The 14,753-nt window shown below is 42.7% G+C and overlaps 1 long non-coding RNA gene across 1 annotated transcript in view; it reads right to left on the reverse strand.

The window, feature by feature from the left end:
• LOC125331087 overlaps positions 1–14,753 on the reverse strand; it is a 36,344-nt gene that overhangs the window by 10,683 nt on the left and 10,908 nt on the right. The window contains exons 4-5 of the long non-coding RNA XR_007205856.1: positions 10,373–10,529; positions 9,996–10,136 (exon numbers count right to left, since the gene is read on the reverse strand). This is a non-coding gene — a long non-coding RNA (uncharacterized LOC125331087). The remainder of the gene's footprint in view (positions 1–9,995; positions 10,137–10,372; positions 10,530–14,753) is intronic.

Consider the following 14,753-nt stretch of genomic DNA (forward strand, 5'->3'; position numbering starts at 1 on the left):
GTGCAGATGTGGGCTTGATTCCAGTGCCAAGATCCTTGCTGTCTTCAATAAAGTTTAATGCCGTTTAATCCAGAGAAGCAAAGAGCCCTAAGATACCAGCAGTAGAGATTCAGAATCCTAATTAATTTTCTGTTGGTCAGCTGTCACAGAGATTCCCTCAGTTGTCCTTTTGCTAATATGATTTTAAAAATATTAAATGTAATAAACTGTGGATAACTGCAGATAAATCAGTTGCAATTCTTGGTGAAATAATTAATATTTATATAAGAAAATAGAATATATCCAACCAGAATTATGTTGTCATCTCCTCCCTCCCCTCGCTTCATCCCTGCCCATGAGATTGTTCTATCATTAATAAAGGGATAACCATAAATGTATGGAAACACCACTGGCTGAGCCTGTCTCGCCATATACTGGTGTTTGGGAACTGAAAGCAGAAGCAGATGTTCTCATCCTGACAGCAAATCCACAGGGAGACATGACACAGGGACCTTTCCACCACAGGAGGAGAAACAATTTTGGGTGGTTTATGAAGATGAGCAGTTGATTTGAATTTCATAGAATCACAGAATGGCCTGGGTTGGAAGGGACCTTAAAGATCACCCAGTTTCAAACCCCCTGCCATGGGCAGGGACACCTTCCACTAGCCCCGGTTGCTCAGAGCCCCATCCAGCCTGGCCTTGAACACTTCCTGGGATGAGCCAGTGACACTATTTTCCAGGAAGCAAGTGCAAGCCAGGTTCCCCTCGGCCTGGAAGGAGTAATTGGCAGAGAAGCCATTGATTACTGCACATGCAGCAGCCTCCGCCCTCCCGCAGTCCCACACCGGGGCCACACCCCCAGGCTACCCAGGGTCTGAGTAAGCAGCAGCAAAATGGCCTCAGTGGGACATGCAGTGAAGACACCAAGAAATGCAGCGGCCCAAGATGAGGAAAAGCTAACTGGCACATTAACTATTGTAGCTGGCAGGAGGTCTGGGCGTTTTATAGCCAAATTCTAAGCATAGGGAGAAACAGCCTTTCCTGGGTGGCTGTGCAAGAGGCTGTCCCGAAGGGATGAAGATGTCTGAAATCCCTCCAGGTTGTGCCTCTCACCCATTTGGGGCGAGCAGCAGCTGGCTGCCTTTATGAGGCTCAAAGCAGGGTCCCAGGGCAGGCAGGGGCTGGCTACGTGCTCAGCACACCCCAAGCAGCTCCTGTGTCCTGGACCCACCCACAGTGATACCAACATTTTCAGAAGCCCTTTGTTTCTAGGAGCACAGACCACACACTGCTTGCTGTATTTCCTTCTGGACTAGGGTGAAATTCTGATTGAGAAAAACACTGACAGGAACTCAGATAATGCATCACAAATTCAATATATTCAATACAAATGAACAAATACCAGAATTTCTGACCTCTAGCCACAATATCACTTTTGTAATATGATGACACCCTACCAAGCTACTTCCTCCTGGTTCAAGAGCCAAATGCTATTTGCTGAAAGCCAGTTCAGTTTGTCTGAACTTAATAAAATATCCTTCTGCAACACAGCATAAGGATTTTCTTCTGAAAGAAATTAATAAACATTTGACAACTTAAACAAACTGAACCCTGCTGAAACCCTTTGAGGCTCAAACATATTGCTTTTTCTTACTTCCCCCCAAATCACAGATTTTAATGAATGGCAGGAGTAGACCATGTTATACAAGGGATTGTTATTAAGTAGATTTGGGGAAATACTAAATGTCCAGTGTCTGCCTGCTCACTAAAACTGTTCCATTGCATTGATGGGTTTCACCAATATCACTTTCACTCCCATTTAAAGATACCTGAGACAAAATGAGTTCCAGTGAAGGTACAAGTGCTGATAGTTATTATATGGTATTTCAAGTCATGAGCAAAGCAAGAATAAGAGATTTTATGCACAGGTTGCCTGCAGAGCTGGAAAAAACAGCTGAGACAGTGGCAGTCCCGCAGCCCATGGCTGCAGCCATTCTCTGCTGTGGGGATTTGGATCTTCAGATGATCTTAATTTTCAAATGTTCAGCTCTTGAATTTGCTCCATCTTCTGCTCTCTACCTTTCTCAGAAGGCTGAAGAGAAAGTTTTTTCAAAGATCAAGAGACTACCAATAGTGTCATAATTAATTTGGCAATAATATTCAAACTATTGCAATGTGGTTTTACAAGAAGTTTTTTATAACGGTTTTCTATGTGAAAACAGAGCCAGTAGCCAAGCAAAAGGCAATTACTGTACAAGCTGATTTCCACTACTGCAGCAAAGAAGCTTAGCAAAAGAGATCACCTTCTCCTTATTTATGTACATTAAATGACACGGTCAAAAATAATAATAATTAAAAAATCAAAAAGCCCATTACATAACTAATTTCAGGAATGATGTTGGGCTGTGAGGTTTTTCTAATAATGCAGTCTTTCACAAAGATGAGTTTTAACCCAGCCTCATGTAAATGCTGAGCTTTTTTTTAATGACCATAGTAGTGGGGCAGCCCCTGAGTGAGGTGACACTTGAGTGCAGTTGGGTTACCCAGGAGTTACTCTAATCACTTAGAATTCTAATTTTAATTAATAAAATAATTCTAATCACTTAGAAAAATGCCTTTAAGACTCCCTTTTCCCAAAAAGAATGGTATCGGTACAGACTGTGAACTTCACTTCTCTCCCTGTCAAAGGGAGGAATTAATCTGTAGGTGACAGAAATAAATGTTTTCAGATTACTGAAACAATTATACACAAGGAGAAAATAATTCATTTTGAGGTTTTACTTAAGAGACAAAACCCATTAAAATATGGTCTTTTCCCCACTGATGTCTGCAGCACTCTGCCAGAGCTTTCAATGTCAGCAGGGCTGTGCCTCTCTTTCTTGTAAGGAAAGACTCACTCTGTGATGATTACAAATGGAAAGACTGAATAGTACATCCTGCTAAGAAAGTCCCGTGACTGGGAAAAATTCCTCACATCTCCTGCTGCTGCTTTCCCCATCATCATTGGGGCTATTTGATGCCATGGTGGCGCTTGCAGGGCAGCCGGTGCTGCAGGGACAGGCCCTGCTGCTCCCAGCGCCAGGGCCAGAGCTGTAATTGGAAAGAGAAGAGGAGGTTAACACAGACACATCAGAATGGAGGGCTAAAGGCAGCAAGAGACAAACCCTGGCAGTGATGGAGTTATCACAGCTTGGCTCTTTCCCGATTGTAATTTCCTGCAGACATACAGGGAGAGTGGGACAAATCAACTTGTATGTGTTCCAGTTAAAACCACTGTCATGGTCTGTATGCCTTTCAAGATGAAAAAGTAAACCCCAGGGTATCAGTATCTGAATCCAGGGATGGATTTTCCTCCAAATTGCACAAAGCCTCCAGAGCTGCAATTAGTCCTGAGAGCATCTGTTTTCTTGGTCCCACCTAAGGATTCAGCAGCATTCAATATCAATGCACATTGAGCACCTCACCTCACCATGTTCCGTTTGGGCTCAGTGATAGCAACCCCCCCCCCCCCCCCGCCCCATGCTGGGGGGAACTGGGATAAGCTCTCAAAGGAGTTATGAATCTCTGTTAAGCTAACTTCCTTCTCTACAGAGTTTTCAAATAATCACTGTTTTAAACATGGTATTTCACCAAGAGTCCTTTGCAGCAATCTAGTGCACTAAAACCTATCACCAGATGAGAATTATCAGCAAAATGCACTGAAGTGCAAGAACCAGGCGACTTAGTTGCTTTGAGAGCTGACAGGGAAGGAAAGTGAAGATGCAGATGAGTGAGTGACTTGCCTGGCTCTCAGGGGCCAGAGGTGAAACCGTGAGAAATCAGGTGCTAGGGGAATAAAAGGAAGCACTGAAAATTCCACTGCCTTGACATGTGGGCAAGGATGACTGAAATGCCTTCTTTCATTTTGATGTCACTTTTCTGGGCAACCGATGTTTATATGTTTAGGAACAGAAGAGTCATAAGAGATAAGACACTGTTTTTTCTCAGGAGGAAACAAGTCTAATTCACAACAGAAATCTTTCTCTGTATTTTCACCATAGTGACAAAGTGACTCCTCTCTTTTCATTAACAATATTGTCAAGCAAAAGTCAAGTCAATAACTAATAGCTTCTTGAAACATAGGATATTGACATGTGAGGCCTTTGCTTTCAGTTAATGGAAACAGGCCATCATGAGAAAACTTGGCTGTACCCTCCTGGTCTCACTCACCTCAGAAACTGATGAAAGACAGCAATCAGGGTGAGTGGGAATTCTGTCTGGCAGGCTGAGTCCCTGTGGTCTTGCAGGATAGAAGACAAATTTATTTATTGTATTCTTGCAGCATTTTGCAGCATTTATTTGCAGCATTTTGCCTGCTCCCTATAAATTTACTTTTGTTCATTCATGCTTACCCACTAATAGCCAAAATTTACCACCAAGGCTTATGTAAAGGTTTGCTATAAAGAATTAAAGGTACACATGAAAAAGGGGTAAAACAGTATTTTCCAATTGCTGCAGATATTCCATTCCAGTGCTTCCTAAGAAGAGCCACTTTCAGGCTTATCAAAATGGGATAGAAATGGTTTCATCAGTGTGCTAGTGCTCCTTCAGTCACACTCTGACCTTGGGCAGGTAATTTATCTGCTCTGTGCTTCAGTTTTTCCTTCTACAGAGAGGAGGAATTGAATTTTACCTTATAGGGGCATGGTGTGAAGCTGCAGTTTTAAGGCTGACAGGAGCAGACCTAATAAAGGGAGAAGATACAAGACCCTGAGACAGATCCAGCTCTTGGGTTCATTTCCCAGGACTTTGCCATTACAGTACAAGGCCAAAAGAATTCATTTTTTAAAAAAAATTTTAAAAATAACAATAGGTAAGTCTTCATGAAAGTTAAACATGAGATTAGCTGCCTGTCAAAGTCATAACATTAAATTTAAAACTTCTAAATTACGAGAGCTTTCAGATCAAAGTGCTACACTGTAGCTCAAACAGAACAGAAATTAAAAGGCGTTTATATCCAACTGCCCTCCTGCCAACCTCTCCCGTGCAGGGTGGGCTCAGCTTCCAGTCAGCAGCTGCAGTGAACACCATGATTTTCTAAGCTGCAACAAACTCTGCTCAGGAACCTCCCAGCAGCTGAGTAGGTCCCTGTGATATCACCTCCACACTGCAGTTGCCACCCCAGCAGAGCTGCAGTCCCTGCCCCATTGTGGCGTGTCCAGAGCACTCCCATCCAGCAGGGATAACAACTGGGGACTGCCAGCACATAAAAATCCAACTGCATTGCTCTGGCCAGCCTGGTCTGTCTGCTCACTGATGGATAGATCAATGCACTCCCCACAGGAAAGGCGAGGGGCAAAAAATATGAACTGGGTTGTCTTGGGGTGACCTTATGATGTGTATCCCATATCGCTGCCTATGCCCAGAAATTAATTATTGGCCTTTCTATGCCTCTGAACTGAGCCTGAGAGGGGGAAGAAAAACTGAGCAAAACTTTCTCAAAGCAGTTTGAAACTTGTTCAAGGTCACATAAAGATAGCAGGGGTTTTTTTCCAGCTGGGGCAGGGGGGAGCGAGGAAGCACCCGGCTGGCAGCTTTTCCAGTCAGTTTTTGGCCAGTTTTTTTCCAGTTCCTTGTTCTCTGGAGAGAGGCTGAGAGCTGAACTTTTCCTTCTCTGGAATTTCGGATTTTCTCCCTTTTCTACTGGACTGCCTGATTGCTGTAACATCAGAGCACATCGGGAGGACTTTCCACCGGGCACAGAGGGCCTGGCCCTGGGCCAAGCCCCAGCTCCGAGGAGACCAAAGGGAGGACTCGAACACTTTCCCAGGTTTTTCCTCTACAGCGAAAGATTTTACCATTTAACATTATTTTCCTTTCCCGTGTGCTTGTTAAATAAATAGTTTTATCTTCTTCACTTTCCTTCGAGGAAAATTTATTTTTTTTTTCCCGAACCTGGTGGGGGGAGGGGTGGTTGTGCCTTCTCTCAGAATATATATATATTTCTAAATTTGGCCAAACCGGAACATGGGTTCAATCCAGAGAGACCTTGCTCATGGCAGCTGCTGACTGGGGCCCATACCTCCATCAGGAGCACACGCATATGTCCACTTTCCCACCCTGCAGCCAGGGAAACAAAATGACTCTGGGACATCTGTCAAACCCTTGCCCTCCTCTCTGCTTCTCTGGAGGACTTCTTTTTTGTAGGTTTTATTTCTTGTTTGGCTTCTATTAAAAAAATTCATTAATTAAAGTAAAAAAATGATTAAATCTTCTTTACTTTCTCTAAACACCAAGTCTAGTTCTTGAAACTGCATTTTAAAAGGCAAGAGACCCTCAAGATGGGTCCTGCAGGGGTGGGACATGTCGTCTGACAAGGCAAAGGGCAGCCAAGGGCAGCTGCACATGCCAGAGGGGATGTGGCTCTGGCACAGAGCAGCCAGTGAGACTGCACAGCTTTCCTGCTGCACTTCTGGCAGGGAAGGCTCCTGAAGGGCCCTCCAACAGCGGCTCTTGGGATGTGCAGGGCCACAGATCCGAGCTGTTTGCTGCTCCTCTCGCCATCCCTCTCCTCTCCACTCTCCGGGTGACCAAGTGGATCGTCTGAAACAACTTGTCCCAAAAGATTCATTTATGGCTTTTTCTCAGGCAGCATTGCTTGCTAGATATTATTTCTGGTAATTTGGCCTTTTGGCTGCTTGATATGCCAGAAAATTAACATTTTTCTACTCTTTTTTTCCTGCTTTTGAGTTGTTGTATTTATTCAAGATGAAAGCCAGATGTTACATTACTAAGAGAACTGTCTTTCCTAAAGGGAAACATTCATCAGGGCAGAATCAGACGTTATAGCTTTGCTGTGAATTATTTAAATTCCTTTTTTTTTTTTCTTTCTGAACAGGAAATCCAAGAAGATGTATTTGAAAGCAATAATATTGTGACTGCAGAATAAAAGCCATTTACCCTAATCCCTTTAAAAGCTGGTAATAGAGATTTAAAAGTACTGAAGTTTAAAAATGTTTAAATTTGAAGGAAAGACAAATATAAACCCAAAATATTGGGGGAAAAAAAGAATGTTTGGATAATTTATGTAGCAAATACTTTACAAATCCAACAACAGATAAATACTATCAAACCAGCTGGATTTTTTTTTTTATACCCAGTGGCAACTGTTTTTCCTACCGAGGCTCTTCTCCCAAAGCCAGGGTTTTAGCACGAATGGACCTAAATGATATTTTGCTTTATGCTGAAAAAAGACACATCCTACAGAACATCTCCTCTGATATTGTGCTGGATGGGTACACTGTGATTATTTTCATAGGCAACGTGGGATGGGAGGACTTGGGAACAACTCATTTGTGCAAAGATCAACTTCCCCATGGTGCTGCCCAGGTGAGTTCTTGGGCTGTTTCTGACACCTGGCTTTGGCACTTGTGGAGCTGTGCTGGCTGTGACTCCTGCTCCAGTGCCGGAGGTGGGAAGGCTCAGTCAGTGCCTATTTTTCCTCTCCTTCTCGAATTTCTCTTCACAATGGCTGGAATGACACCCATAGGAAGAACAGTGGAGAAGGAAAATGCAGTGTTTTCTCCATATTGAAATTCAACAGCAAATAAAAAAACCACTTTTTTGTGGAAAAAAAAATAGACTTTGCAACTGACTGATGGCCACCATATTCCCCTGTGAGCTGGGGCAAGAGCAGCCTTATGCATTGCCCCACCCCTTGACCCTGCTGTTATGGGCATGTTGCTCACACTTACTTGTGATCGCCATCCTTTCTAGTGCCAAACATGGCTTTGAAATCTAACTTTAGGAGCATAACTTTTTAAACAAAGATCCAAGCTTTTCACACATCCAAATGAACACTTTGAAAACATCCATCCCATGTATAAGGTATAATCTTTAATATTTAAATAAATTATGTATATATCAGATATTTCTAATACCAAATATTAATAAAAATAATCATAATCCTGAAATCTCACCCAGTTTTGGAAAACCTGTTAAAGTAGTAATGAAATTATCGACGTGTATAGAATGTTATATCTTTATTATTAAATATTTCCATTATGCCATTTCTGGAATATTTTTAGAATTAATATAATCTGTTGTAATGAAAAGAAGAGTACTGGCATAGCTATTTGATAGAATGTGTTCCAGTTGAATGAGCTAATTAGCTTTTAATAATGAGATCCAGCCCATGGACTTACAAAGCAAGCTACTGGAGCCTAATGATTTCAAAAGCTATCACATTTACAAGTTAATGCCGTATAAATTATTCATGAGCATCTTTTAAATAAGTGTAATAAGTTATTTGCAGGGCTAGTGTTGCCTTAAAATGAGGTTCTTCTGAAAAGTGCCTTTAGAAACAGAGCTTTTTTCGTGACCCCATATCCGCCCTGTTATTTGGTATTTTCACATGAAATTGCAGAAGATTGGAAGTTGAAGGTCATTCACCAGCTCAGATTTCCTTCAGCCCACATCTCTGCTAAGCCCTGACAATCCCCATGGTTTAGGAGTGAGCAGAGGCATCAGAGTCACTCAGGGCAGTATTCAGCTTTTCTTATTCCCTCTCTTAATGGCAGATAGTTGCTGCCCATGCCTCCCTCAATACAGAAACCAGTTCCAGGGAAACGTCCCAATGTTGAAGCCAGGAGAGCTGCACAGAGGCATCAGCAACATCCTTCTTTGTCACCCAGCCCTGTCTTTCATGGGCAGGTTCTGGCTCATCCAGCAGATTGAGATACCTGCCCCTGAGTGCAAAGCACCTGTGAAAAGTCAGTAATTTTACAAACTGGAGAAACTTTCCAACACAGGCTTTGTCACTCTCGCCCTGAAAAAAAAGGCAGAGTTTCAGTAGCAAAAGGTGAATCAAGCTTACAAAATATACAAAAAAATGGGTCAGGAGGTGGTTCAGGAGATATTCTACAGGTACTTAAGAGTTTTGAGCCTAAAGGAGGAGCACTAATTTAGAGGGAAGGATCTCTAGGTATCTGGGGACTAAGGGCAAGGGAAGGGTTGGCTTGATTTTAAGGTATTTAGGGTATTTATACTCTTTTTGCCATGCTCCTATTGCCACACTTGGCCTGGCTTAATGAATTCCAGTTGCCAACTGAAACAGGACTTCAGGTCAGGGCTTCAGTTTCTATCACCCGGGGATGCTTTTCTTTGGGGTTCAGAATAGTAAAATGGGTTCATCAAGAAATTGATTTGTGAGAATATTTGAAAGTCAAATCTTGTAGAGCACAATCATCTCTGTCAAACACCACTTTTTATGCAAAAAAGAATCTCTCTTCTAGCAGGGATTTTTTATTTATTTTATATACAGGTCATAAATCTACAAGTTCTAATTCTAGTTTAAGACCAACAAACACACAGTAAGATTAAGGCAGGAATGCTTTCTCTGTTTAATTGCCTGTCTGAGTTACATCTTGGCAAAGTTCCCTATGATTTGTTTTCTTATGGATGGTCCTCTAGACATTTTCTCCAATTTGTTATTATGCTTACCAATAGGGGATCTTGGATGACTCAGAAACATCAGTTCCTGTAGAACTTCAGACTTTCAGAACAATCCCTGCCATTCCATTCAGCTGTCATCATTTGGGATTGTTCTGGGTTTGATTTTACTGAGTTTTTGAGTCCCAGCACAATCTCTTCGACCTCAGAAGGAACTATATTGTCCTCCTCATATTTCTTATTTGATCAACTACAACTGGTTTTTTTTTTTTGAAGAACAGAGGAAACAGTTTATTTCACAATTGCTCATTGAAAGCCAGAGAGTATTGTATTTTCTCTCAAAAAAGTAACTTAGCAATATTTATTTATCTTGTCAGGAAATAGGACGAGGGAAGATACTTGAACTTTGTTCCTCTTACTCACTGGTTACACAGAGAAGATGTTCAGTACAAATTTGAAGGGGCAGAGGTTCATTAGATGCGTCAAACTTGAAAATCACAGGTGTTTCACTATCAAAGTTCATTTGCACAACCGAAAGAGACAAGCTTGATTCAGAGGATTTCCAGCAAAGCCTGTGCCGTTTACCTTGGGGGTCAGCTCAGGAACATGGAGTCACTCCTCAAGGGATGCTAATTATTACCACCAGGCTCTCCAGCTTTCTGTATCCCTTCAAGCTGCATTTTAGCCCTGCTTTCTCCATCATGAGTAGGTAGCAACCACAGCAATCTGTGACAGAAAGGCAGGTATATAGGCACAAATATCCACATGTGCATGACTTTCCCCCCCAACACACAAAACATTATAGAAGTCCAAAATGTCTTTGGAAAGGAAAGGGAAAGGGAATAAGAGCAAACACCAGGCCACTATTACTTAAGAAAATTACACTGTTTTTAAAAGGGGACGAAATGGCACGTGGATCTGTGAGGGGATGCCTTCCACCTGGGTATCTTCCCTAAGCTCACCTCTAAGTTCATTCCTGAAGTTAAACCCCAGTTTTGCAGCAGTAGCAAGCCAAGCTGATGGGTCAGATGGTCTGCAGGAGGCTAAGAGGGATGACAGCAGTTGAAATACATCTCTGTATTTTTGTAAGAGGTATGAAAAGATTTTCAATGCATACTCCTGAAAAAAACCAATATAGATATTTAGTACTTCATGAACATTGTATCTGCTGTTAGCTGGGCTTTCAGAGGGCACCCCCGTGAAGCTCTGGTTCAAAAAACAAGTTGATGTTCACTTGCAGGTTTCGGAGAAATCCTGTCTTCACAAGCTCTGACAAGGTCCTTAAGGAAGAGACAAGGAGCATTGTCAGTATTTGGGCATGCCCACCGAACTAGTTTCCATAAACATCCCAAAGGCACATTGAAAAAAAAAAAGGAACTAGTTTTTGTCAATCAGTTTAAATTACTTAATTTACAAGATGTTGAAAAAAAACAATGCACATGTTCGCAGACAATTCTGAGCTCTGTTTTTTCCCCCTCCTTTAATTAGTACTTTATTAAACCTTTTAAAACCATTAGTGTTTGCCAAGTAGTCCCATCCAGCTGCATCCATCAGTGAGTCCATGAGTTTTCATGGAGTGAAGAACAAATGAGCGATGTCAACAAGACATTCAGCTAAACAGGAACCAGGTGGGGTTTGGCACAGTATTTTCAAGTAGTGCGTTATCATGTTGCATTCTTGAGCTGGTGTGACTTCCTGGGAGCAGTGCCAAGGTCAGGAAAATCATTATTTACAATTAATCACATCTTGAATATCACATACACTTAAATTTCTCTTGTCCTTGTTTCTTTTGAACTGCCTCTGTCTTCTTTTGATTCTGACTGCAAGCTCTTTGGAACAAGGATTTCCAACAATTTACAGTGTTTGGAGAAAGGCTGGAGTCTTCAGAGATCAGCCACCAAAACTGCACTCATCAGGAGACAAGTGCTGGCTTCACAGACACGCGGAACAGCACTTTCCTCTCCCCAGGGGTGGTTTGTTGTTCCTGAGCTGTCACCCAGCGTAAAGTCAGAGTGAATGAGGGATTCTTCATCCTACAGCACAACTGTGAGGGATTCATTCCTGGAGCACAACTCAGCTCCCATCTGCCTTTCTGCCATTCCCCAGCTGTTGCGTTTCTACCCAAATTAAATCTCAGCCATTTGGGCAGTTCCTGGTGTCTTTTTCTCACTATGGGCGGAGCCCTGACATGCAGAGCCCAAGCCCTCCTTCCAGCCCCTTTCCAAACCTCCTTTAGCTGCCTCAGTCTCCAGTGCAACCAGCATGGTCCCCTCAGGCAGACAGAGGGAGGACCTGAGCACAGTCTCCTTCTCCAAGGTCAGGGCATGGCTTCATTTTGCAGATTCTATCTGCATGATATCTGTAAGATGCAATTTTCTTATATATTGAGCCATTAAAAAAATTTTACCAGCACTACCTCTCCTATCTGATACAATCTTGCCTCAAAAACTCAATCTTGTAGCTCCTCCCCTTTCAGACACCTGCAGTGGATCTCTGCATGACACGTACCTGCCAGCAGCAAACCCAAACCCACTGCCTCGTCACTCACCAGTTCCCAGCTCCAGGCAGACATTTTGCAGCTTCACAGGCAGAAACCTCTGTCATTTTCCCCCTTCACCTCCTTTGTTGATTTAACATCTTATAACAGATAATTTTAAGAGCCTTTTGGACTGAAAGGCTTCCTGGGTGCCTGCACCATTACCCATTCACTGTGTTTACTTTGAGCATCCAAAACCATCAACAGACAAATTAGATTCTTAATTACTGCAACAGGAAAATGAGCTTTGCTATTAAAAAATCACAATGGTGTCTTGCTAAAATAAAATTTAAGAAACATGCAGAGCAAGGAAAAACACCAGGTGGACATAGAATCATAAAATGGTTTGGGTTGGAAGATACTTTAAAAATCATCCGGTTCCAACCCCCCTGCCATGGGCAGGAACACCTCCCTCTAGACCAGGTTGCTCAGAGCTCCATCCAGCCTGGCCTTGAACACTTCCTAACATGCTTTGGTATAATTTCCCTAATGTACCTGGTCAAAGATAGACTGTTGATACATGTTTTCCTTGTAAAAAGCACCTCTTAAAAATTTTCTCTTTATCCTTTTTCCTAAAAGTCTTCAACAGTTTGCCATTTTGTAATTATTTTGTTATCTCCTGCATTTGTAGTTCATCAAATCTCTCATTAGTTGCTTATCCACTAGGAATTGGAGATGATTATCACTCTGCTACTTTGAATTTATACTTTGATATGATAATTTGCTGTCTAGATTTTATCAAAAAGAGCCAGAGGAAGCAGCCTGAACACCCTGGCTGTAAGTTGATGAAGGATTTGTGGCCCTCCTTGGCAATTCTGTAACCATCGATCTGCCTCTGCAGGGACTTCGCCTAACGCCCCCCTCTGCCATGCAGTGAATTAGGTTGTGGTGCAGTGGGAGAAGTGATTATTCCAGTACATTACTTCCAAGTCAGAGTGTCTAAACAGTGTCTACAGCCTGTATGGGAAGGGATGGTAAAGGACTTGTTTACAGCCCTGAATGCACACCTCTCTTGGAATTTATTAAGTAGGTAAATAGCCTGAGTGGTAGTAGTAGTCTGAGCTTGTGTTTTGTGTCCAGTTGTAATTCAGTTGTAACTCCACTAAAATGATTGTCAGTGACCTTTGCTAGTTCACTGTGTATATTTGAGGGAAGAAAAGGGAGCTTGTTTTTCACTACCATTTATTCAGTTATTTATTTAATAAAAAGCTAATGCCAGACAGGCTTCCCTGCTAGCACTAAAACTACATCTGAGCAGAGGAGTAGCAGCAGTTTGCTAGTTGCCCAGTCTTTGAGAAGACAGCCACATTTATTTTCACAGAAAACATGAGCAAAATTCAGCCATTCATCTGAACAAATGTTTTCCCCAGGGTGACGGTCCCTGCAGGGACCCTGGAGCTCATTTTGGTTTAGGAACAAAGGCAGCGTGGGATGCCCCTCTGCACAGCTCATCCCTGCCAGCCTTGGCCTTGGGCACAACCTTGTGGTGACCCAGCACCGCTGCCAGAGAGACATTGTGCCCCAGCCAGCACTGCAGTCGCAGGGGGAGTGCTCTGGGCTCAGTGCAAGCCTAGACTAAAATAATTAAAGTCCCTTGTCAGCTGTACAGACAGAATGTCACTGTCACCAAAGCCAAATTCCCATAGTTTTACAACTCCCAAAACAGGCTGCCAGCCTGCACCTGAGGCAACATTTCTGTGACCCTTCACCAACATTGACTAAATAAATTCAGAAGGAAGATAATGACAAACACAAAAATTGGAACAACCATAAAATTCTGCCTGTTTGTATTTTTCAAAACAATTCCTGTTTGTAAAAGCTCCCAGTTCTTGGACTCCTTGGCTCAGCAGCTGCTTGCCTGGTTGCATAGCAACTTTCTCTCTGCTTCTTCTTGCCAGAATCAAAGGGCCACATGTTGCATAAAATAATTAGAGTATTTCTTGGCTCAGAGGGACTGAAGTTCAAGCAGGCTGGCTGGCACCTTGCTGCCTGCACTGCTCTCTGGCTCCAAACTCCCACCTTGACAATAAGTGATATTCATAGCACTGAAATCACAGACCTATCATTTGTCTTTTTTTTTTAAGGGCACAGTATGGTCACTGGCCATCTCCTGCTCTGAAAATAAAGATGGAATGGGTCTCTGTGCAAGAGGATGATTATCCAGCATGAGGTGGGAGCATCCTTGTAAGAAAACTTGTTTTTAGTACCATCTGGATTAGAAGACCCAATGCTCTCTTGGTCTTCCCCAGTGAGATGTGTGATGGCTATTTAATACTTCATAAAGATGCAAGACCTGACTGGGACAGCATCTCTGCATGCCAGTCATGAAAGTAATGGCAATCAGCTCTGGACACACAGAGCCATGAAACCCACACCTGCCCTGGCTACAGCCTGGCATGGCCACAGGCATGCCAGCCCGTTGAAATATTATTGACAAAGCCTTTGCCTACTGGGTTGGCTTTAGGACAACACCAGTTGCATTTTAGCATGAGGCTGAAGCACAGTGAGCTCTCAGGGTAACTCACCAGCTCCTTGCAGGACTGTGCTCTGGAAGGTTGCTGAGGAGACACTGTTTTGGTGGCATTTCATGTGTTTCTGCATACCTGTGCATTTCCTTTGGGGCTGTACCCCAATAGAGAACATGGCCTTTCTGAAACAGAGACCCAAGCTGTGCCCCTCATCACTGCTCTGTTTTATGCTTTGTCCATAAAATCTATAAGGGTAGGCAATTACCCTAAATTCTTTCCAGCTGCCGCAAGCATAACCATCTTTAGGAGCAGTCCAACTTTCAACAGAAAAAAAACCTA

Source organism: Corvus hawaiiensis, chromosome 10, assembly GCF_020740725.1.
Source record: "Corvus hawaiiensis isolate bCorHaw1 chromosome 10, bCorHaw1.pri.cur, whole genome shotgun sequence".
Taxonomy (NCBI): Eukaryota; Metazoa; Chordata; class Aves; order Passeriformes; family Corvidae; genus Corvus; species Corvus hawaiiensis.